General features: G+C 44.7%; 1 long non-coding RNA gene across 2 annotated transcripts in view; it reads left to right on the forward strand.

The window, feature by feature from the left end:
• LOC110483237 (uncharacterized) overlaps window positions 1-21,227 on the forward strand; it is a 61,632-nt gene extending 40,405 nt beyond the window's left edge. For both annotated transcript variants that reach the window (XR_014956896.1, XR_014956895.1), the window contains 3 exons: window positions 10,486-10,596; window positions 11,616-11,884; window positions 17,404-21,227. This is a non-coding gene — a long non-coding RNA (uncharacterized LOC110483237). The remainder of the gene's footprint in view (window positions 1-10,485; window positions 10,597-11,615; window positions 11,885-17,403) is intronic.
• Window positions 21,228-24,047: the final 2,820 nt, after the last annotated feature.

Genomic DNA, 24,047 nt, shown 5'->3' on the forward strand with positions numbered 1-24,047 from the left:
TGAATTCCTCACCCAATTAACCCAGAAGCCAAACTTGATAACAGACACCGTAGCCTTAGTTATAGGACCCATTTTTAGATAAGGGTCTGCAAATGGGAAAAGTATAGCTACGATCACATGCCACCCAAACCAAGGTAAACTAGACCACATGGTGATGCTGAAGATGTTTTTACACACAACAAAACCAAATTACTTAAGAACTGTTAATCCTTTTTCCCTCTCAATGCCCTCGGGCCCCACGTTGGGCGCCAAATTCTGTCTTGGTTCGACAAGACAGGAGTCTGTGAAAGAGGGCAAAGCCTCCTGTGCAATGGAGAACGGCAAACCCCCCTCCCTCTGAATTACCAGGATCTTTAAATTAAAAGGCTCTCAGGCAAAGATATGGGAGTGGGAGTAACAATTCTTTACTAGGAGAAAACTAGACAACAATTTAAAAAGGCAAATGCAATCGGTACAAACAAAACCAGTGAAAGAAAAAAAAAGTCCAGAACCTGCGGGGTGCCAGTATCAGTTCTACTGGGACAATTTGCTTCCCTTGCAGTGGCTGGTGAATTGTAGCTGCAGTGGTGATCTCTAGAAGGGTATAGTTTCCCTCTGAAGATCTGGTGGCAGTGGGGCCGGTCTTCCTCTGCGCCGGGGTTGCCTCTGAGCTCCGCCGCCGTCGGCTCAACGCGCCGGCTGCTTCGCTGCGAGTGCCGCCGAAGAGAGAGCGAGAGAGAGAGCTGCTTCCCCAGGAATCCCGCGAAGAGAGAGAGAGAGCTGCTTTCCCCGGGAATCCCGCGCAGAGAGAGAGAGAGAGCTGCTTCTCTCGGAGTCCCGCGAAGAAGAGGGAGAGAGCTGCTTCTCTCGGAGTCCCGCGAAGAAGAGGGAGAGAGCTGCTTCCCCCCTCTGGGTGGGACCCCTCACCGTGTTACATTTTTTCAGCCTTTCATTGAATCAGTCGAAGGTGTATACACAAACCATTGTCTCTGAGAGAGATAACAAAAAACCTGTCCAACCGGTTCGCCTTCGACAGATGGCAAATGGAATACAAGCTTATCTTACAACCCAGGACAGAGCCTCTTCTAGGAAAGACTCCATCTCTTCCATCTGTGAACGCTGAACACCTTGCAACTCATTTTCTCCTCTGTTTTGGAAAATAATTTGTGGAAGTTTTTTTTTTTTTCTCCTTGGGACAAGCAAAGACTCCTAATCCCTCCCTTTGAGGGCTGATGTACTTATTTTCATGCAAGAAAGGGAAAACCACTGATATTGAACAGAGCGCTCTCAAATGTGACGTTTAGGATGGAGCCAGGAATAAGAAGGCTGACTAAATAATTTTGACATGCTTGCAACTGGCTGAGCTTTGTTCTTTAGAATCTCACTCTAGCTCCCAGTCCTAGACCTGTGCTGGACATGAAAATAATTCAGCTACTAATTCACTACCAGCATGCTGAAGGCCTTCCACACATCACAGACTTCCTCACAGTAAATACACATATCCTAACCTGATCATTCACCAATCTCCTTTCCTTCCATCTGCAACTGCCAGTTACAAGCATAACAGGCTTACCTTGCCAGAACCTTTCACAGTTTATTCTGTTGTTCAAGAAAAAGCCTCTCTCACGTCTCATGGAAAAGTCTGCAGCTATCTGCATCCCTGGCACAGGGAAAAGTGCTTGCCAGGGCAAGGCTGTCTAGCCAACATGCATAAAATTGCAAGAGACTCTCCAAAACCTCTCATCAGAGATGAATTAATTTCCTGTATACTTCTCCAAGGTCATTTTTTAAATTGGCTGCTGGAGGGAGACCTTGCTAGCAAGTTACTCATCTCCTGCCAGAACTGCAGGTCCATGTTTTCCATAGCAGTCAGTCCCTCACTGATTGCACTCTCTAAAATTACCTTTTTCTGTGGAGTTATTTCTCTATGGGGCTATGCTCAGCTTTCTCAACTCCAAGTCAACCAAGTTTATAGGGCCTGAGTACATCAACTGTGGAATCAGGAGGGTGACATGAAGATGCTGGAGTTCCCCAGTGTGCAACACAGTCCAGGCTCAGCATTTCCACCTCTGCCCTGGCCAGATGGCTGAAACCAGGACCATGAGCCTCCTGTTACCACTCTGCAATGAGGGGAAAGTCTGAGTTGCTTTCTTGTCTTGGAAAAAATTCAGATCCCCATGCTTTTGTCTGCATAAAAGCTATTTTGAAGGACAACTTCTTGATTTGCAATGATAAGGTGGCATCAAGCAGCACATCCATGTCCTGCAGAATGATTTCTTGGTGGAAGATACAGCTTCATCAGGCCCACCAGCCCCATGGCACAGTGCAATTAACTCAGTCTGCTGTCCCAAATATCTTCATTCTTATACTGGTTTCCAGAAGTGTTCCCTCAATGACTAAAGTTCACCCTGCCCTTCCACAAGAAAGATACACACAGGCATTTCAAAAAGGAATGAATAGTATTTCTAGAAAAACATAGCACAAACACCATCTTGATTCCACAGGGACAACTTTAAGAGAGCCCTTCTTATGTGTTTGTGGTGCTTCTCACACCACAGCTTTGTCCTTCACCCAAGGGTGCAAAGAAATTATGTTGAAACTCCATTTCCAAACTCCAAAAATACTCCATTTCCAATCTCCAAAAATACTCCATTTCCATCTCTGCCCCTCTGGCCTCTGTGGCCTCTGTCCAGAGGAAGAACAGCATGTTGATCACCCAGTAAGAGGAGGAGAGCTGCTTTAACAAGCCACAACCACTTTTTCCAGCTTCAGGTGAAGTGCAGTGTGTCAGAGCCTGATCCAGTCGATTCCATGATGATGACTTCTTTGCTTTTCCTTTCTGCTTCTGTCACAGTTAGCAAGGCACCAACGGGTCAGAAATGAGCATTTCCCCTGTGCATGTGCTTCAGGAACTGTCTAATCTCCACTCTAGACAGGAAAAGCTTTTTTGGAAAAGTCATCTGACAGCAGACAAAAAGCACCAAACCTTAGCATTAGAAGAAAGCAAAGACAAAATCCCCCATAACAGGCCATATACTGCTCATACCCACTGCTCCTAGACAGGAAGCCTCTTAAAAGACCTCTGCCAGTTCTAGTTCTTTGAGGCTCTGTAGATGACATGCACATGTGAGAAACAGAGAGAAGAGGAATGTCTAAGTGTGGCTTTCTCTCTACTGATGGTTGCAGACAGAGGCAGCACTTAGGGCACGAGATAGCATCGGGCTTGATTTGCATCAACACTGCTTCTACAGCTCCTTCAGAAAGGAAAAAAAATCCATTTCAGTTATTTAGCTCTCAGCTGCATGTACAGCAAAAAGCAGCACTCAAATCAAGGGTATTTGTGTCCTGACAACACTCTGTTGGTACTTAGTGTTCAAAATGACCCTCTTGTGGCCTCATGTTACCCACAAAGTCCTCAGTTCTATTACTGGTAGTGGTGCATTTACAGCTTCCACACCTTCCTTCTGCATTTTGGTCACATTACTGCCCAAGTCCTAAACCTCTCTGAGATTCTTAAGCACTAGCAAAGACCTAGTGCCACTCAGGAGTAGAAGAATCCCATACCTGCTTTTGTTACTGCAGTGATGCTACTTCACCTGTACTAAGCCTCAGGTAGAGGAAAGATGCAGGACCACTGCACTGTGTTTCCCCACACATGTGACATCTCCTGAGTTCATGCTAAGGTAACCTCTATTTCCCCGTGCCTTCCATGTTGTTGTAACATTGATGCTAATTTTTCTAGGCTATAAAGGGAGAGTACAACTTTCTCAAAAAAAAAAAACAAAAAAAAAAAAAAAAAAAAAAAAAAACCACCAGGTTTTCTTGGTTGATTTCCATAAAGCACAATGCATAATGCATTATCTCATTCAAAGGTAAATAGTGGCTACACACATGGATGAAAGATTAAATCCTGGAAATTCTAAACAATTGGCAGGAGGCATAACCATGGCAAATTGATTCTGTTCCCTCTCTGCAAAAAAAAAGAATGAAAGAATATTTGTGCTTTTTTAATTTACACGTAAAATTAAAAAACATTTGGGAGTTGGTTTATTCAAATTTTTTTTAAACTTTTTTTTTCTTTTAGCAAAAGTACATAGCAATTATTGGAAAATTCCTTGAGTTCCAAGGATTATTTTAAAACAAAATATCTGGTAACCTTGTTATTGCTCATCTGCAGTATTAAGGGCCTAAGTACCTGAATGACAATGCTGCATCTATCACAGCAATGATGTGCAGGGGCAAACAGTGCCAAGCAGAGTGGCATGCAGAAAAGAACAAAATCCTTAAAGAAAATAATATTGCCCTGAAGAATACAGGTCTATTTAAATATGTAGGTGCTCTTACTTGATTGGTTGGGTTTATGTCAGCCCTGACCCTACAGTAACTAGAACCTTGCTGATCAAAGGTGTTATGTTAAAGCAGGACTGGGTTTGTAGCCTGTAAGAGTTTGCCATTGCTCTGTGTATTGCCCTGACAGAGCTGTAGTTTGGTATCCAAGGGCTCCAGTGAGCAGCCTTGCTGTCCTTATTGACCTTCATTTGGACTCAGACTGGTCCAAGGTGTTGATGTACATTTGATCTCAGAAGCCTCTGGTTTCTGTCCTGTGTCCCAGCCTGGTGCTGAGGAAAGCAGGGCCAGCACCATCCCCAGAGCAGAGCTGTGGGCACACCAGGAGTTGTTCCTGCTGTACCTGCACAGATTTGATTCCAAGCAGGGTTTCAGCAAATTTCTGCTCCTTCTCTACCCAGAACATTTAGTGCACCCAGTGCAGAGCTCTAAGAGCAGGCACTATAAAGAAAGCTTTGCTGCCACTGTCCATCTTGGCCAGCACAGTAGCCATTCTATTTTATGGCCACTGGGGCCAGCCAAGCCTCTTTTCTGTCCCTGCTGATTGCCCATCACACCTGGCTGTACCACAGCATGTGTGTGTGCACAGGGTTAGAAATGAGCTCCTGTTGGCTGCAGAGGTGAGCAAGGTGCCCACCAGAACAAACCTGCAGCCTCCAGGCTGGATATGCCCTAAGGACCACCCAACTTTCCCAGAGGCAGATGTGTGCTCTTGCACAGTGGCCTGGCCTCCTGCAATCCAGCTTACTCTGCATTTCACCTGATGAAGCCTCTCTCTTCCCTAAAATAAAGAAGTGTGGTATTTAAAACAGTTCTAGGTAAAGGAGCAGAAAATGTTTCCATGGTCATACTAGACAGGCTTGTGATGTAGGCTAAGACCAACAGAAACTGTTCCATCCTTTCCTCTACTTCCAGCCATGCATTTTCTTTGCTCTTTCATGCTGCTGGTAACATGTGGGTGGCCTAGCAGGGAGCTAGAACAGGGAACTCATCTGGCTGAAAAAAACCTAATATTTTTTACTAACATTTTTTACATTTCTAGACAACCATTACTCTCCCCCAAGGTCTGCCATGCTGTTGGGCACAGCTGCTTGTAGTTCTAGGTCCAGTAAAGAAGGTCAGAGAAGTAAAGAACCCTTTTTCTTCTGCTTCCTTTCTCAGTCTTAGAGGTGCTGACAAGATCTCATACAGGCATCTGTTTTGAACTCTTAACACAGTCTGAACCTTCTCAGGTTCAGAACCTCCAGCACCTAACTAGAGCAGGAGACTGGGGTCACACCTTAGCAAACAGAGTGGTGTGATCATCACAGTTTTCTGTACATCACTGCAGTTGTGTCAGAACTCAGAGCAGGCCCACCAGTGTTCAGGTTTCATCTGCCATTCCTAGAGCATTTCATTAGTCCCTCAAAATGTTTTTTGCCTGCCAAGATTTCACACTGCCAGATAAGTTTCCTCATTGCCTGAAAGCCATGGAGATTTCATGTCCCACAGCTATTGCATATAAAGCAGCAGGGCAGTGGGGTCTGTCCAGTTGTTTTATTGTCACTATGTTCATGAGGATTTTTTTTTAGTCAGTATTCTTCTCCATGAAAAATGCTTTCTCCATTGTCCTGAAATGATTGTCAGATTCAGTGTGGACTTACCAAATTGCTTTCCTGGAAAAAAAAAAAATAGTCAGGATTATATTCACAAAGCTGAGAGGAAGACAGCCACTTTTTATTCATTCATAAAGGATGTGGGAGTCCTGGGTTTAATTTCCTCATCTGCCTGGGGGAACTTGAACCAGCATCACTTATCTCTCAGGAGAATACCATAAGGCTGTGCTGTGCTGCATACTAAGGTGTGTTTGTTCTCACTCTCTACAACTGGTAGGTCTTGGTCTGCAAGAAGATCTTTCTAGACCCTCAGCTGAGGCCCTCATATGGAAATGGTTCTGCTGGCTTCCCCAGGTTGTGTTAATGAGTACTGAACTATTAAGGAACACAGATGTCAACAGACTACCCCCACCTGGAACCCTTCTGTGCCCAAGGCTGTGACACTGTCCTCAGGCATCAGGAGGGCAGAAACAGCAGCAGCAGAAGGCATTGCACATCCTGCACAAGCATTCTGTCAGCCAAAGCCAGGTAATAAAGCTCATAAGGTAAAAACTCACAGCTCTGAATGCCAAACCCAATGGACCAAAACATGTGTGTCAGGATCTAAACCTAACTGATGGCTATTGGTATGTTCATCATCTTCTGGAAACATGTATTTTGATAATGATGATAGAATAGGTGGACAGAATATAGAAATCTGACAGTTGTCATTGCCAGCTTTGAGACCTCACTTAACACTGTGACACTGTTGGTGCCTCGTTTTCTGCTCTGATCAGACCTTCTGGTCACATTTTGGCCAGGAGACACACAGATGTCATTGCTAGCTCCACCAACTTCAACTCCTTGGAAACCCACTTGGAAGATGAGGTCCTGACATGACTCCTTTCTTAGTTGTTTTGTCATTTCTTCACATGCTTCTTTCCTTGTTTTCTCTCCTCCATCTTCTGTTTAAACAAACTTGCCTAGACAGGAAGGACAGGGGTTGTGCAACCCAGCTGTGGACAACAGTCAGGGAGACTCCTAAAAACAGTTCTCAAAAGAGACAGACACTGGTACAAGTCTCTTAGATCTCAGAGGGGCTAAGGCCAGGTTTTGTGCTTGTCTTTTTCTAGCAGTGAGGCTTCAAGTAAAATTCAACACCAGAAAAGGAAGTAACTTTTTTTCTTTTTCTCTGCTACACTTTTCTCTCTCCCTGTGCATATGTGTGTCTTCAAGTGAGCAGAGTCCAAAATGAGTAGCAACAGCAGATCCAGTCTATCTTGATGAGTGTCTCTCTTTCCCCAAGAACAGTTTCTGCTGCTATGAACTTAAATAAAGGGAAGGAAGATTGCTGTAAGAACTGCCAACAGCTAAGGGAAGAGGAATAATGGACACTTTTAAAAAGGAAAGTCTTACTTAATACTTTATTTTTCAAGTGCTTAAACTCTTTTTCCTCCTTTTTGTGTATCTTTAATTAAAGGTTAAAAGACTTCTTCTGGTGATTGTTTGCCATGGTAACCAAGTAGGCTGAGGTCTCTGAATTCAAAACCCAAAACCTTTTTAAGTGTTTAATGTTGCACGGTGTCAGGGTCATGTTAGCATCTTTGACTCACTGAGACTGCTTCTTCCCCTGGGGTGAACATGACTGTGCCCTGACAGCCAGGCCTCCAGACAGGAGAGGGACAGCCATCCCACCTCCACACTCCCCTCTGAATCTAACCCCTTCCTCCCACTTCTGTGGGTGCTTGAATGTTTCACTTTGAACTAAAGGCAATTTTCTGTTTGAAACAAAGCTAATTTTTTAGCAGTTTGTCAGCAAGAGAAACCAAACCTAACTAAACTCCTCTGTTCCTACTGCAAGGTGTTGTTTTCTTCTTTCCTGTGGAGCTGACCTGCATTTATTCATACCTTTCTGCTATTTTTAAGTGTGGGGACTAGCTTTGTGTTATTCAGAGACTTCACCAGCATAATACACATCATAGTATTTTCTAGTTATTTAAGAGAAATTACTGGTAAAGTAATTTTTGCACTGTGTACTGTGTCAATGCCCGTGTGTGTCTGTACTACATTAGCCACCTCTGCTGCTGGAATGACTTATGATTAAGATTGCAGTAGTACCTGAAATGTCACATTGCTTGTCTCTGCTCTGAAAGGGCCACTGCCTACCAGGTAAGGCAAAGAAAGACATGACCAGACTTATCCCTGTGACCATGCTACAAAGGGCTAAAAATGCTACCACACCCAGCAGAGAAATGCCTCGTAGCTGATGCAGAGTCACTGGCCATGTGCAAGTTCTCAGTTTGTTGTACTGCAAAGTAAGATGAGTTTCTGACATGGAAAAAACTAACCTGTTTCACTTTTCCTTTGCAACAGATCAGGAGTGCACACAGTTCCCACATCTCCAGCAGCCCTCTCCAGCCACAGCAGCACACATTTCTAAAGTTACCGTGCTATGACACGCAGCACCATCAGAATGCAGGCTGAGTTTGAATGAGGTGCAAGACAATTAGCACAGGAGTACCCACATGGCTGATGTGTTGCATCAGTTTTGCCTGTGGACAGAGGCAGGTGTGAGTTTACACTTACCTCACAACCAAACCCAGAGCTGGGACCTGCCCCTTCAGCAGGATGTGGGTGGGTAGACACTCCTTGGATGCCCTGGGAATGCCACACTGCCTTTGGAGCAGGTCTTTATGAATCACAGACCAAGGCACCAATGCCCCTCACTTTGTTCTCCTGTGCATTTTCCATTGCTTTCTTATCAGTAGTGCAGCCCTGGTCTTTGTTTCCAGGGGCCACTTCCTTCATTCGGCATAGATGAGCAATTCAATCTGTTCCTGTAAGCAGATAAATCAGTGAAAATAGGAAAGTACAACAGCACCTACAATTGAATGTTGGGATGGATATCCAGTATATGCAGCCACCCAGCTCTCTCCTCACATTCTTCTAAACTAACTAACATAGGTGGTCAAGCTGTGGCACAAAAACCCAACCATATGTGTTTGTTCACAAGACTCACTCACTTCAATCAGCAGCTTAAAACAAAATTAAAAACAAGTTTCTCCAGAAGAAGAAAAGGCAATGAGTTTATGTTTGCTTTTATCCTTTCTTCTTCAAAGTTTTTATCTTTCATAAATTACTCTCACCACAAATGTTCTCATATTAAGTGTAGAGAAAAGAACAAGATTATCTGCTTTGAATATCAGCAGACATACTTATTTGGACACATACTCATCTGCCAGATGCTGGAAGAGCTTCTTTCTGTGAAACTATGCTGAAATACCCAAGCCAAAGGTTTAGACTTTTTTTTTTAGAGAAGTACTTGAGGTGACTTATATGCTAGTCCAGGCTGCATATTGATTTTGGATGAGACACAGGCCTCTTTTAAACATTTTTTCTGAAAAAAGAAAAATTGTCTTGTCAGTTCCCTGTAGTCCTGCTCTGCAGGGCTCGATGGACAGCTTTCTTTTTTTTAAACAGTTCTCTAATTGCTATCTTTCCTAAGCCTTTTAATTTGTCATAGTATAAAGTTTTCCGTGGTTGCAGAAGTCCTTATTAAATGTCAGTGGTACTCCCTGAAAACACCTGACTAAGTAGGAACCATCTAACCCTTGGGAGTTATTGACTGCTGCCTCCAAGGACGTAATTAACAAGTGGCAGAACTTGCCACATGGGTCATGTTTTACAAGATCCCACAGTATCGGTATTGATTATGATTTGATTAGATTAGGTTGATGGTAAATGCTTATTTAGGTTATGAGGTTTTCAGGCAAATAGTGAATATCCTGTCATGGGCAACACCAGTCATATTTTGAACACAAAAAACCCTTTAAAAATTATGGTTATAATCATTATAAATGCAATACCTTGAGGCATGTATATTTGCAAGAGGCTCAGCCTGCCAGAGAAAAGCTGTGTTCCTGCATTTAACACCTTACAAGCTAAAGGCAAAAATGAGTTTAACACACTAAGAGGTAATTTTACATTAAAAAGAACAGCTTATGGAAACCTCTGTTCTGTGCATGCCTGCCAGCTAATGGCATATTTATAGAAGATGGCAGCAAATGCAGCTGGGCTGGCATACCACAAGTTATTGCCTTGACACTGATTCTAAGGAGACTTTAATAAACTTGTACAAGGGAGAATGTTATTTTTCAGTCCCTCAAAATATGTAGGTGTTTCTTTGAATCCTAAAACTTCCATGAATCTGTCAGAAAAGTTCTGTTCTATTCAGCAAGGACAGAAGAAGCCAAGGTGATTTTGCTGCCCAGGCCAGGGTGTGTGTTGCCCTTGGGATGTGGTAGAGCATTGGAAACATCTGCACACAGCTGCAGATGTGACAGAGGACCTAGCAGAGACCACGCCTTCACAAAGCTGTGCCTGAAGGGAGTCCTGAAGTATCTCATACATCTCTTGTTGCCTAAGGTTAGGTAGATGAATCTCACTCATTTTTTATTTTCATGTGCCACTTGAATTTTCTAATCTCCTCTGACCCTTTTTTCCTCCTTCTATCTCTTACTTCCTTAGCAACAAAGCTAAATAAATTACTAATTTACTTATATAATTCTTAACTCCTTATTGACAGCTTTCCAGTATCTGAAAGAGGCTTACAAGAAGGCTGAAGAGGAATTTTCTGGAAGTCCCTCTTTCTTTATGCAGTGATAAGACAACAGGGAATGGCTTAGACTGAAGGAAGGTAGGTTTAGATTGTATATTGTGATGAAATTCTTAACTGTGAGGGTGGTGAGGCACTGTAACAGATTGCCCAAAAATGCTGTGGATTCCCCCACAAGTGTTCAAGACCAGTCTGAGTGACCTGGTCTCAGGAGAAGTGTCCCTGCCCATGGCAAGGACGTTGTAACTAGAGGATCTTGAAGGCCCCTTCCAACACAAGCCATTATTCTATGATGCTATGATTCTATAAAGTGGGAAAAGTCTAACAGGAAGAGACATAAAGAAGAACAAAAGAAAGAAAAATAGGTTTAAACATATTTTAATTTTTAAAAGCCAAAAAAAGAAAAAGAATCAGACCTGTATAAATAATATTTACAACAAAACATTTTCCTTGGTTCAAAGTGACTTGCAGTTTTTGTCTGATCCATTCTACCTGCTAATGACTGGAAAATTCCCCAGGTCATCTATGAAAGCTCTTTCCCCAAGTATAAGCAACTGGCAGGTTGATTCAGAAGCTTTGCTGTGCCACAAGCAATCAGATGATGGAAACAGTTCAGCGAAGCTTCTCACGTCAACTCAGGTTAGAGCCTCCAACATGGTCTGGAAGGCAAATTAGAGAGCCATGAATGGTGATGCTGTTGCTGACCTTCAGAATGGCCTCAGTTGTCCCACTGCATCTTCACTGGGATAGAAGGAAAGAGAAATGAACCCCAGTGCAGTGTCATGAAGATGCATGTCAAGTGTTATAACTGCAAGTCCTCTTAGCTGCCTGGAAAAATTATTTCAAAACTTTATCTGAGAGAAGAGCTGGTTTTACTGGCAAATGAGCAGAGAAAATGAGTGTAGAAACTGCCCTTCTAGCAGGAAAGACAGCAGATCTTCAGACTGTGAAGTCTGTGGGTGTTTGTGTGTGTATGTGTGCAGCAGGGGAAGAAGCAATAATTTACTGCTTTCCAAAAAGCAGCAGATGGATCTAACTCCCTTGATATTGGAAGCATTTGGTCCTGGAGCTGTTGATTTGACTCAGCTGTCTCCTTTCAGGACTCTGTGAGATGCTACAGCCAGAACTCCCCCTGGGTGTAGCTCTGGAGAAGAAGTGAGGCTCAGTGTCTGAGGATCTGGGGCTCTCCACTAGCCAAGGCTTCAGTGCCTCTTCCCTAGGAAGGCTCAAAGAGAAGCTACCAAACCGCCTTAAGAAGTCAGCCCATTAAAAAAAAAAAAAAGGATCTGGATTCTCACAAGCCTTTTAAAACCAGACACATCCTGAACCATGACAGGCTCCAGAAAGCAGATATATGACGTTCACTCAGGTACGGAAATTTGTCTAATGAAACTCCTGTTGTTGCCTTCATGTTACAACACCTTTAATTTCTCTTTTCCTCTGTGGTTTTATCTTCTCCTGGGCACAAGGTGCTGCCAAGTCCCAGGTGCTCTGCCATTAGGATTGCATCATTTTGATGGCAACACCCTTGCTCTGATAAACCAGACACTGAAGGCCCTCCTGTGCCCTTCAGAAAAACATGTAGTAGACCTCTGTTAGCTGGAAACTGAAATGGGAGAGTCTGAAAAGAAAGGATGTGTGGCCCTAGCTAAGATAACAGACAGACTGTCCAGGGCAGTTTGGTGACCTCATTAGCTTTGAAGAGCTGAGCAGGTGGGAAATAGCACAGAGTTTTGAGTTCATCTTTGTGACCATCTCCTTCCTCACTCAATCCTCATGTTGCCTTGCCTGGCTCTCACAGGCAGAGCAGAGCAGGCAGCTGTATTTCTTTGGCAGCACTGAAATTTTCATCCAGAGTGGCCTGTTGGGTCAACAGTAATTCCACCTTTGCCAGTGCCCTCTCCTGCTGTGTGCAGCCTGGGATGGAGGTGGGGAAACCCAGACCCAGCTCTGCCATGATCTGTGCAGCTGCAGCCAGCCACAGACTGCTGCTGCTGCTTGGGAGGAAGGAAAAATGGCACAGCCACTCTTCCTCAGCATCTTTGTGTGTAGCCTGTAATCCTCCACACATGTTCCACCAGGCAAATTGTCAAAGCAGAGCCATGAGTGTCAGCAAAGACTCCAGCATCCTTGGGTGATAATGTTCTGTTGTTTTCACAGTCTCTACTCCAGCCAAGTTAACAAAAGAAGGCAGAAAGCAGTCCAAAAGTGAGCACAAGAGAAACACATAAATCAGAGGGTACATATGGATTCTCTCTTGCCCAGATCTGCTGCAGCCAACAGACTGTAGTGAATACAGTGCCCCTTCACTACTGCCATTCCCCAAGAAGTCTCTTTACTTAAAATCCTCCCAACACCATTTCCCCCCACCCCGGCAACAGCAGGACCCTCCTTCTTCTCTGTCACAGTCTCTTGATGCCAACTATGACCAGTGACAAAAAGGCTGGGACATAACCCCACCACTGAGACCTGCTTCAGCCAGGGTGAGGCATCCACATGCCAACCCTGCAAGTTCAGCTGGGGCAGTTGGAGGGGTTGTATTAAAGCAGGCAGCTGCACATGGTCCATGGGACCTCTCCTCTGATGGTCCCTGACTCTGCCACGTTGATGGCAGGAGTGGCTGATGTGCCTGGTCTCTGCTGCAGCATCTCACAGCCAAGGTGCTAAACTGTGCTGGAGTGAAAGAAACAGCTACAACTGTTTCTCACAGGTGCTCACCTGCAGAGGTGATCCCTTCCAGCAACACATCCAGGTATGAACTCTTAGAAATCATCCCAGTGTGAACTGGCAGGGCTTTGGGAGTTAGAGCCCTTGAAGTGAGCCTGACCAGCCCTACACAGGCTGGCTAGTTGTGAGATGGCCTCCAGCAGAGCTGCCACAGCCTTCCTGCCATGGAAGTGTCCTGGGAAGAGAGGTTGTCACCATGTGATTGGGAGCTCCTCATGGCATGTCACATCTTTCATCCCTCTGAAAAACCTGAGCATGACGGGGGAAAGCACAGGGACAGTGCCTAGCTGACCCCTTCTGGCACTCCCCAAACATAAATATTTATTGATACCATAATAAAGAGAGCCAAAAAGGAGCAGATCCTGAGAAACAGTGCGAGGCTACCTGCCAACCAAACCTTAGCAGCAGCAACAATAACCATGGTACAAGTAGAAATTATCAAAGACAACTTGGGAGGAAACCACAAGAAATGGCAGTTGAGCCTTATTAGTGCCATAAATCATAGAACTGGTTTCAGTTCCTGCAGCTCCTCACACGCCGTGTGACGCTGTCTCTTGCACAGCAAGCAATAGGGGTCTGCACAGCCTGGAGGCACAAAACAAAGCAGGCGGGGAAAGCACTGCTTTTTACCAAAGTAATTCTTAATTTAATTGTAAATCAAAGGCAGGGGGGTTCTGTCGCTGTCTGTGAGGGGATCAAGCGCAGGGAGAGATGTGTGAGGAGGGAGAAACGTGGACTTTCTAGGATTTGGAAACTTCCCTAAGTGCATGTTGCAGGCAGGCATCCTTGGAAGGCTATCTGGTTGCTTGTTTATTTATTTATCTGAAGATTTGCCAACTCTGTGCTCTTTGTGTGTCTGGCTGTCTTTAAGCCCATTGTACATCCTGAGCTTTTTTCCTCCAGGGGTGATTTTGGCAATGTAAGCCATGATATTTCATTCCTCCTCTGACTCTCGTCTGAAGTGAAGGGAGCAGAGGGAAAGGTTAGCCCACCTCATCTCTAACTTCAACAATCTTTGAAGCTTCTTCAGGCACATGAACATTTTTTTTTACTTGGGACCCTCCATCCCCACCCACTGATGTGTATCACTGATTATCCTTCTTTTCCTGCCTAGAAAATTCATTCTATACTGAATTCTCTGAGCAGAATTTTAGACTCACTAATAAGCATTGTTATCATACAGTAATCTACCTTGCTCAGGGAAGCAATGAACCTAGGAATTAATAATAATGCTTATTTATTTTAGTATAATTTACAAGCCAGCAATGGCTCAGCATGGTAAGGGACCAAACATGGAGACAAATATGGTCTCTAGACAAATGCTTTTGCCCTAGAAATACCCACCACTAGGGAAAATTCAGGCTCCCAGGAGTAGCTCCAGAGCCTTCAAAGGAAGTCCCCAACCCAGAGTGAAATCCCAAGCATTAGATTTTGGTTTTGAAGCACACCTAAACCACAGCACCCTGATCATTATGTGATTTCTCATGCACTACAGCATCAGAAACAAGACTAGTAAAGACATAAGCCTGGCAGATAGCACAGTGTGGAGCAGCAAAACAAATTACAGACTCAGATGCTCTGAGAAGTTTAAAGGAGGAATAAGTGAAGTTCTATGTCTTAGTGGGTGTGCTTTAAGTTTGAAGTATTGATTATGTTCTCCTGGTCAGCAAATAGGTAAAGAATCACACAAGTCCAATTGCTTTTGTTCTCCAAAACCAGTCCTTAACCATCTCACATGAAACACAGTAAAAGTTTTCACACTCTCAGAGCTCAGACTACATTAAGGAATTGTGTCCACTCATTAGGACAGGAAGCCAAACAGGAAGGTGAAGTCTGATTACAAGGCACCCATGCAGGCATTGCAATATACTCTAGCTTGCTTGTGTCCTCTACAAGTCTGAAATGCCTAATATAAGTAAGAAACTACTGCTAGAAAAATGGTAACTATGAGACAGTACTTTTTTCTTGCCTTGTGTTACTTCTCTGCATCAGCATTGAGCCTTTGGGACAGATTCTCCCAACAAAAGTGAGCTGTGCTTTGCAATAGCAAAGAGGAAAATGCTGTCAAGCCACCACGCAAGCCCTGTTTGGCCCTTGATGTAACCACCACAGCTACAGACATCTCCAAAAGGCTAAAGCAACCCACTCTTCCAGTCAGACAGGGAAAATGTAGATTCTGCCCTGCCAGCAGAGGGAAAGGCAGGGCCCAGATGGACACTTTGCAGACCCCAGGTGCCGCGGTGGGGCAGGAGCAGAGGCAGGTTGTTCACACTCCTGAGTGTGAAGCACCCAGCAGCAACTGGCTCATCTAGAAACACTTCTCTGCATTCACCCAGCTGCAGGAGGTGGCTGGGGCTGTAGCCTTGTGCTGTACTCTTGTGTGAGGCCAGGGAGAGACAGGTTTGCAACCTGGCCCTGGTAGGGAACCACAACTGACATTAAGGCTTGGTGGTCACAGGCTATGCCAACCCCTGCCAGAGGAAGCTGTCCTGGCCTCCCTTGCCTCCTGCCACTAGTTCTCACCCTGAGATCATCTTTCTCTTTGGCTTCAGGAGAACTGATCCCTCACAAACATTTTTATTGGTGAATTTTAATGCAGGCTAATTCCTTCACTCAGGTCACTGTGTCACTCATGTGCTTTCGCATCCAGCAAGAGATCACTGGGAAGCAAGATCAGCAGGAGTGTTTTCTTTTGCTTCCTATAGCAACTTCTTATTGCCACCAAAACTCTGGGGGGTTGTTTGGGTTTTTAAAGGGGATCTCTCAATTATAGGACACACCATTCAAGCTCTGTCTCTCTGCTTATGGCCCAAACACATACAGAGTGACCTTGTCTTCTTAAGTAAGAAAAACTCAAGTGAGCTTTTGTCACAGACATGGACCAACTACATGTTTCTGTGTTGTGGACAACCTAACAAAACTTTTAGAGCATATTTTATGAGTTCCACAGTCATCTTGGGAACACACCTCATGTTGACTCTGGTGGCCTGACAAATTTCTAGGTGTAAAGCTAATCTCTCCCATTGTCAGAGATCCAAGACAGCCTGAACTTCTTGCACTTATATTTTAGGACAGCCTACTGAAGGCACTGAAGCATTTTGTGTGCAGCTGCTCTGCTGGTGACTGGCAAAGCAAAGAGCAATAGGACACTTGGCTTTGTTCTGACTCAGTCTGGTTGATATTTTTCTGTGTGCAGCTACTGCTTTCAGTAGCAGTAGCTATATATGCTTTAAATGAGTGTGAAGCTCAGGCTGATGAATCACTATCTTGGTCAGGGAACAGGTGCTTGTGCAGCTTCTGAAATAAACACATCACACCAAGGAGTTACCTGAAAGCACATCACTTCCATCTCATTAACAAGATCATGAGGCCCCAAAAATTATCTGTTTCTTTCAACATCATCTTCTGATCCCTCCATTACTGAGCCAGAAGCCTGGAGGCAGCACTGTGCCAAGCCAGCTGCCAAGCAGCAAGGACATTCCAGCAGACTGAGCATCCAGGAGTTGTACATGGCTTTGCAGAGATCAGGGAATCAGAGCAGAGAGCCACTGCAAGAAGCTGCTTCTTCTGACCTGCCATGCTGCACAGCACGGGAAGTCTCCCTCCAGGATGGAGGAAGCTGTTCCTTTTCCTCCCACACAACACTGCCACGTGCCATGCCTCTGGGGGGTTGGTATGTCACTCATCACACAACCTTTTCAGTCTGCCAAAGCTTGCATCACATCTATGAGGATGAGTCAGAGCACAGGAAGTGAGGACAGACACATACATGTGCAAGAAGAGGGGTTTGACCCTCTTAGATAGCATGGCTGCTGTAAAGGAAGGGTTCAGGTGTAATATCCAGTAGCTCTAGACCAAGCAGATATTTGATTCATAATCCCAGCATATCTTCCATTCTCCAGGCAGTACAAGGAAAATATTCACTGCACTAAGGATTTTTTTAAACAATTCAATTGTAGGAGTCTTCAGGAATAACAAACTTTGGGGCCTTCCTCCTCAGTCTCGTCAGTACAAATAGAAAGGACAGAATGCTTTATTTAACAGAGCACTAAGGGTCTGGGATCCTGGGTTTGTAGCAGTGATGCTGGCTAGGAGAATGGCATATCACTGACACATTCAGGACTCCTATTTCCCATCTCATAATATGCACTGTTTGACTAGGGATGTGAAATGCCTGAGATGGAGCCTATTTATGTGTGATGTCAGTCATCCTGCCAGATCCCAACAAAACTGATATCAACATCAGGCTGAGATACTGAAATCGGAAATGGCCTTAACACGTGATGGTGAGCATGGTCTGCCTTGTCTTGATAATGCTTCTGTCTCTGCTAGCTGCCTTCACTGCCCACAGCCTTTGCCTTCTGCTGGAACTCTCATCCACTCAGGCTGTCCCTGACTCCTCTGTGCCATTCTGACCCAACTTCCTACTTTAACCCAACTGCCAGACCCCATTCCTGCTGTCCTGGCCCCTTCCATCACTGCATTCCCTTCTGAAGTGTAACCAGACTCCAGATTTTGACACAGCTCTGTTACAAGGACCCAGCATCTGACTAGACCCTCCAAACAGCTTTAGCTTCCCACCCTCTCATTACTTGGAGCTGTTATGAATACAACAGATGATCAGATGTGCCCAGGGAAACAGCTGGGGTAAGCACAGGGATAGAAAAGCTAACTTAGGAGAAAAGGCACCGAGAAAGAAAAACAGTGAACCACACTTTCAAGTTTTGCCAGCATAGCAAAGAGTGTGGGAACAAATTACAACATCAGTGAGATACCTCTGGCAATGAAAGCCCCAGTTTCTTTAGGAAACTGGTGTAAGTTATACCAGCAAAAGCTGCATCTCCAGTAGGAGCTTGTCAGAAAATCCTTCCCAGGGTAGGCAGATCCAGCAATATTAAAAGGCAATAATATAGCCCAGCTGTAGGAAGCCTGTTTTCATGGGGAGAAATATTTTCCTGTGACAAGACTCAAGCAGTTAAGCTCCAGAGAGCTTCACAGTACAGGCAGAAGCTTTGTACATTTCTATATGAATATGTATTTAATTATGACTCCAGTGCAGAACACATTTACATAAATAAAGAGGAGAAATAAAAAGCAGGAGAGGAGGGAGGGGAAAGGTCTATTTTTCACCTGTCTCCACTGGTAGCAGCCCTGACTCCTCACCATTCTAGGGAAGACACGGAGCTGTGCTTGGACATTACAGCCTGCCCATCTGCTCCCAGCAGGAAGAATCAGCCTCCTCAGCCCCATGGGTCTTGCTTAGGGATTATTAGACATGGAACTATGGTCAGATAAGCACAAACCAGTATGACAAAGAGACATAATATGTTGAAGAGCAGCAGAAGAAGAGACTGGTTGCTGGGGGATTTTGTGAAGCCATCTGCAGAACCCCAGGCCTTGAGAAGGAGAAAAGTGAGCCACAGGAAACCCTCTGTCCCCACATTTTCCAAACATTTACATTGGAGGAATCAGCTTTCAGGCCATCAGAGCTTTCTGACTGTAAGTATCTGCCACAGGCTGTCTGAGGGGAAAGCAGGGCTCTCTCCCTGATCCCAGCCCTCCAACACTGATGCCAGTGCAGCCCCAACTCAACACCCTTCTACACCTGCTGCCCTTCAGGGACCTGCCCTTCCACAGTAGTTTCCCTCTGGTAAATTAACCCTCCACCTTTTTAGCTATCCATGGGCAAGGGAGACAGCACACATCTCTGTCTCAGGTCTCCTTCCCCCTCACTGGGACACACAATGAGAGTCCTTCCCACAACAAGAGTGCTTCATGCTGCCAAATGATGCTGAGTAAAAGAACAGATGAACAAGAATGGTGATGCAGGAGAAGGAAAGCTTTGCCTGAAGACAAACAGAAAGCTGCCCCTTCCTCTGCCCCTCAGCTCTGCAGGACTGACTTGTCACATACACACTGATGGCTTGTAGTCCATCAGCTTTCTGAAATAAATAAATCATGTCCTTTGCAGACGACAGCACAGGGCTCCTTCTGCTGAAACTGTCCTGACTGCTCTGGACCAAAAATAAAAACTTCCCTTTTATTATTATTCCTTGAAGCAAGGCCTTTAACAAGAGGTCAATTATTCTCCTGTTTCTGTACCAACACTCTCACATGCCCATCCTCAGCTGAGTTCAGAGTGACATCCCCAAGGATATGATGAACTTGCAAAAAGTGTGATACTGTTTGATCTTTCATTACTGTGCTTAAGAAATGCACTCTGGGGGAAATATAAATGTGACTCGCTGACAGAAATCCCTCCCCTTTGTTTGCACTGAAGGTGTTTTGCAGTGCAGCAAGAGCAGCAGCTGAATTCCACCTCAGCACCAAAAGGCTGAGCTGAACCAGCTGTGCCTGGTTTGTTTCTAGGAAGAACCTCCACTTGAAACTCAGCTCAGAGCAGGCACAACCCAGATATCTCTTTCAATGCATGTCTCCTCAGCACCCCATCTACTGTGAAGGGGAGCTCTTACCAGTGAACTTGTCAGGGTTAATATTGCAAGAACTTTTTTTTTTTTTTTTTAAATCCATACTGTAGACGGGGTAGAAAGTTTTAGGCTCTTGTGGTCAAGGCTGGCTGATCCTGGTAGCTATATTCAGGGCTGCCTCAACAAGTGCAGAACTGTTTAATTATTGACAAAGTAAAAAGTCCTCTAACCGAGCTACGCTTCATTTTAGTAAGAAAAAACAACTCTATCCAGCCTGGCTGTGCTTGAAAGTTTTTCTTCTTTTTATTTTTAACATCAGCACACATGAAGAAAATATAAGGCCCAGCCCAAACGGTAGCAATGAGTGCTTAATATTCTTTTTGCATAACCCTAACAAATCAGTGCATAATTTAAAAATGTCACTGCACATCTGTGTTTGGTGTGTGGTGCTGCAAAGTGAGGCAGGAGAAGGGTGAATGTGAAGAGTAGAGACCCTGTAAGCTATTTACCTCTCTGCTGAATAATTTCCCTGGCACTTGCTGCAGAGCAGGGACAAACCCTGAACTCCTGCACGGGCAGGACAGTGGCACTGCTCTGGAGGAAGGCTCCAGACCCTGCTGCAGCACTTGGCCTCTGAGGAAGCACTGCCACCAGGAGCTGGTGAAGCTGCCCATAACCTTTCTGCTTCTGCTGCAGATAAAATCTGAGGGCTCTTGTCTTTCTGCGGGTTTGCAACAGTAAGAGCTAAGCTCTGCAGTGAAGTGTTCTCAGAATTAATCTTCTAATCCTTCTTTTGGTGGCAAAAGAGAAGCTCCAGGTTTTTTTTCCAGAAAATCTACCGCATTTATTGCTTTAATGAGGAAGCATGGGGTCTCCTCCCTCCATACATGGCCAGATGACAATTCACAGCCCTTCAAGCAGCACTTCCAAAGACCACAACTGACTTTGGATGAGACCTGGCTGGCCTGAGAAGACAGGAGCAGAGCCTCTGAGAAGGCAGTTGTTTTTGTGCTGAGTCCCTCGGGGCTTCCCCAGCTGCTCCCATGAGCAACCTGACTGCTGCTGTTCCAGGCACTGAAAAAAACCACTCCATGGTTGAACAGAAAGTACCATCCTCTCACAGTGACAGGCCACCATGTTCCTTTCAAAATGTGAGCAGTGAGACATTCTGGAGGAACATGTACTGCTTGTGCTGTCCAGCTCTAGAGATAAATAGAGGACAAGTCTCCATGGCTGCCAGTCTGGCACCTTTTGTGGGTAATAAAATATGCTTAACGCTTTTCAAGCTTTTCTACAAATAATCAGAACTGTTTGTCACTATGCTGAAGGAATTAGGGGTTTTAGACACTGCTGGAATGATCAAATAGAGGCCTTTCTTTCAGAAAGGCATGAAATTTAGCCGAAGAGCAGGGTTTGTGAGTGTTCTGCTGGGCAGACAAAGTACCAGGACAAACTAGCAGGGACAAAGGCAGGCTCTCCAAAAGGGTGGATTTCCCTAGGGCGTGTAGGACCACAAAACACGGTGAGCTTGAGCAGGGTGACTGCTCCTAATGCTGTCCATGTCTCTGAGTGGGATGAAGGGGACAGAGAAGACACATTCTTGTGAGCCAGTCACCCTCTGGGACATGTAGGAGGGTTGTTACCACTCCCACGGCGACATGCAAGAAAGGAGAGGACTGAGGGCCAGCCTGGAAAGAGACAATAATTCTTGGGGGAAGGAGGCAAAGAGACATAAAGGAGAAGGTGCTGCAGGAGCTGTTGTAGAATGGACTGAGCAATGCTGAGGAAATAGATCTGTGAGTTGTCAGCACAAAAACAATCACTGAAGTGGGCAGCAGGATAGAGCTATCCTGAGGACAAAGTGAGGAGTGGGGAGAGGGATTAAGGCAATGTCCTAAGGAAGTCTGAGAGTAGGGAGGAGAAAAGCATGTGAAGAAGACAATGCAAGGACACCTGGAGAGGTAGGATGAAAACCAGGAGCACGAAAGGCTCCGGAGCACCTCAGGAAGGGAGCTTTTCAATAAAGGAGAAATGATTCACATCAAAGGCAGGCAACAGACTGGGAAGGAGGTTTCAGAGTGTGCCAGGAATAACAACTGTGCCTCAGCTCGTGTTGTGTTCCCTCTCCGCCTGCAGCACCGTACTCTTCACATTTCATCTGCAAACTCTTCAGGGCAGGGACCTGGTCTTCCTCCCTGTCTAGTAGTTCAAGAAATCATTTCCATTTGTACCAAGAATATTAACTGGACAATGTGCACATGTGCTTTAGCATGCAAGAGGTGATATACCCCGATATAGCTGCTGTTGATTTGCTCACTGTACTTTGCTCAAATCCCTGCATCAGATCCCTGTGCTCCTTCACCTCTGTTGAAATTAGGAGGCTGTATCAGGGAAGAAAAGCACACATCATGGGAGGGAAAAGGCCATTGTTTTGGCTTCTGTTTTTTTCATTTCCCTGCATCACCCCCATATAAACATTCAGCCTTAAACACACATACAATGCACTTGTAATTTTGCAGACCCTGAATACCTCTCTTGGCTCACCTTTGCTCTCCTGCTGCCCCAGAAAGCCCCATTTACATGATGACTGCTTGCCTCCAACACCTGCCATTCACCTCAACTTGCAATGGCAACTTGCAACTCCCAATTCTTCCAGCCCCATTTATGTAGGAAGAGCTGTGTTCAACCCAGAGAGTTTTTAAATTTATTCTTAAATGTTTATGCTGTAGTTAGCAGTGATCCAGGAAGGAATTTAAGTGTCTCTTTGTGTCTCTCTAGCTCCAGTGGCACTCAAAGCATGTACATAAGGGCTTTGCTAAATGGGAGTAAGCCTTAATGCACACTTAATCACCTTGCAGTCTGGCCCCAAATGTTTGCCTATATTGCAGTGATCAAACTCTTGTCTCTTGATTTCCTGTCTGCACTACAGGGATGAGGTGTGATGGAGACTCCACTGGTCTGACCTTGGGTATGCTGAATAACTCATGACTGGCAAAACTGTGCATTGATTTCAGTTGGATTTTATGAGGCATGGAGCTGGAAAGACTTGATTTTTTTTCTCCCTCCTCATTATATGGCAATGACTAGCCTAGCTATGGCTCCTCATCTTGCATTCAATATTTTCCATGATGGATGCCAAGTACTTTCTTTTGTTCCTAGTGTCCTGGTTTTTAACTTCTTTTATTTGTTGACCCTGTGTATCTTCTAAAGTAGAAGTAACCCCCTCTGGAAGTTCAGTGGCTATGAGACTACCTTACAGATCCATGGACTGTCAAGCCTGGCTCCTGCAAAGGCTTTGTCTGCTTCCAGTTTGAAGTGACACTAATGACAACCAGTATGTGAAAAGCAATGTTTGGATGTACACTGGACAAAGTCCCTGTAAACCAAAACTCCTTATCATTTTTTCTTTTCTTTTCAAGTGGATCTATTCTCTGCTCTCAATAAATTCAAATTTTATTGGTACTGTCGGAATCTGTGGTATTGATGATTCCGAGATTGTAGAAAGTCTCTTTCTGCCCCGCTGCCAAAGCAGAAGCCATAATTGGTCTGTGCTGGTTTCCAGGTTGTTTATTCTGTTTATCTCTAACATGTTCTGCTGCCCTGCCCAGCTCTGTCCTGCAGGGCAGTGTGTGGGGCTCTGCCCTCAGTGGGATGTTACAAACATTAAATACCAGAAACTCCCTGGGCTGGATTTACAATAACGTGCCAATATCTGTCACCTATGTTGGACAGTGTGTCCCCAGCCTAAACCAATAGAAAAATGCCAACACCACAGTGAGACATGGAGGGCATGAAGAAGGAGAAAAAGGACAAGACACACCCAATTTCCTCCATCTTGTCCCCTTTGAACCCCTAATCTAGAATCCTAAAATTTTATTTTTGCACCCATGCCACACTTGATTATTACTTATATCAAGCACTCAGGGCTTATCATTCATCCTGTATGATTGAAAACTCTTTTCCATGGACAGAGATCACAGACAGTGTCTCTGGGGGCTCTGTACAGGGGGGTTCCTGACCCCCTGCCAGGGTCCCAGACCTTCCAGGGCAGCCAGAGGGAAGCCCTGGATTCCCACATAGTACAGATTTTCTGCAATGGAGCACTGCCTTGATAACCATTTAGTATGTAGACTAGGAAGCCATTTATAGCAAGCAACAAAGAGGAAAAAGATTACTACCTTTTAATCTTTCATTTATTCTGCGGGTAGCTAATAATTACTTAGACATTATGGCCAGTTACTATTAATTGCTAAGTTTCACAAAGCACTCTTTCTATAGCCTTTAAAAACAGTAAAGGAAATGACGTATCTAATAGAAAAAAGTAATTTCTGAGGGTAAAGTCACAGAAATCCTACACCAGATGGTAAAGGTTTCTAG

The sequence above is a fragment of the Lonchura striata genome, chromosome 1 (assembly GCF_050655825.1).
Source record: "Lonchura striata isolate lonStrDom1 chromosome 1, ASM5065582v1, whole genome shotgun sequence".
In the NCBI taxonomy this organism is placed as follows: domain Eukaryota; kingdom Metazoa; phylum Chordata; class Aves; order Passeriformes; family Estrildidae; genus Lonchura; species Lonchura striata.